The 1444-nt window shown below is 41.9% G+C and overlaps 1 non-coding gene across 1 annotated transcript; it reads right to left on the reverse strand.

The window, feature by feature from the left end:
* Window positions 1–998: 998 nt before the first annotated feature.
* On the reverse strand, window positions 999–1098 carry TRNAI-UAU (transfer RNA isoleucine (anticodon UAU)). Its single transcript has 2 exons — window positions 1061–1098; window positions 999–1034 (listed from the first exon to the last, which is right to left on the reverse strand). It is a non-coding gene; the product is annotated as a tRNA-Ile (tRNA).
* Between the last annotated feature and the right edge of the window lie 346 nt (window positions 1099–1444).

The following is a 1444-nucleotide window of genomic DNA, read 5'->3' on the forward strand; positions in this document are numbered from 1 at the left end:
GGCGATACGTTTAGCAAACACCACATCAGTCTGCGCCATACCAGCAATGACCATGTATTCCAACTCTCTATTTCCCAACGATATCTACTCAAACACACGGTGTACATATGCTTTCCATCCATATCATAACAACAATCACATCACCGCCGAAGATATCAACAACCATCCATATGGCGCTGATCGTCCACCGTACAGCTTTGTAGCCTTTGCCATCATGACAATCCGGTCACATCACAATCAGAAAGCGACACTTAAAGACATATGTGGGTACATTAAGTCAACTTTCCCGTATTATTGAAACGTAAACCCGAGTTGGAAGAACTCAATTCGTCACAATCTATCGATGAACAGTTGTTTCGTAAAGATTGACCGTAGTATTCATGATCAGACCCACGGGCATTTCTGGGCACTCAGCTCCCGGTGGGAAGAAATGTTTACTGAGGGAAACTATCGCCGCCGTGTTCGAGGTTATAGGAGATCAGACAGTCACTCGTCAAGTTCATCTTCTTCAAACTTCGCGGACGAAAGCAAACAGAAATACGGTGAGAATGGATTTCACCAAACCTCCCGAAGTGCGGTTTCAACTGTAAAGTGCAATCGAAGTAGTCCTGAGCTGTCCGTCACAAAATTTGACACACTTTCGTCGACGGAGAAAACGAGAAAGACCTGCAAAGACTTCAGCATATCAAATATATTAGGCTGCTCACCGAAGAAAACAGTCCGCAGCGAAGAACTAGTCAGAAGCATGAAACGATATCGAAGCCAAGAAATTTACCCAATTACCCCTTCATCACAAGACCTCTGTACCCCACGTGCGTGCCAACAATTTCATCCAGTCACAAATGACTTCAAGGACATTATAGTGATTCCTTCCTGCTAGTCATACCAGCAAGTTATCGAGTGCCGCTACATTATATAGCTCCAACACGCCAAGCAGGCATTTCATGAATGGAAACTTCACTTTAAATTGGTTATTACTGCGATTTAAAACATACTCATTCCCCAGGTGAGGCTTGAACTCACAACCTCCGCATTGCTCAGTAACCGAGCAGTACTGCCATATAAGTACGGCGCGCTAACCGATTGTGCCACTGGGGAAGATGAAACAACCAATCGAGTGCACTTTCAATAGGATAACCGCATTTTGTTTAATACAACTTGCGTCAGAAATGTCGTGGAATTTTAATATTAGTTCTCTTTATTTTAAATTTGACGGTTCATATATAATTGTACGAATATAAGTTTAAAGTAATACATATACAGAACAAATACACTCATACGTAGCTGATATTTAGCAGCACGGTTTATTATTAAAACTTTCTTGAAACTGGTGGGTAATACAAAATGACTCGAATTGAAGATATCTGACTACTTGCATTGAAAGATTGGCCAGGAATGTCACGCGCAGTGTCTTTTGTGTCATTACGAACAATACGTCCATCAT

Source organism: Saccoglossus kowalevskii, chromosome 4 (genome assembly GCF_978046115.1).
Source record: "Saccoglossus kowalevskii chromosome 4, keSacKowa6.1, whole genome shotgun sequence".
Taxonomy (NCBI): Eukaryota; Metazoa; Hemichordata; class Enteropneusta; family Harrimaniidae; genus Saccoglossus; species Saccoglossus kowalevskii.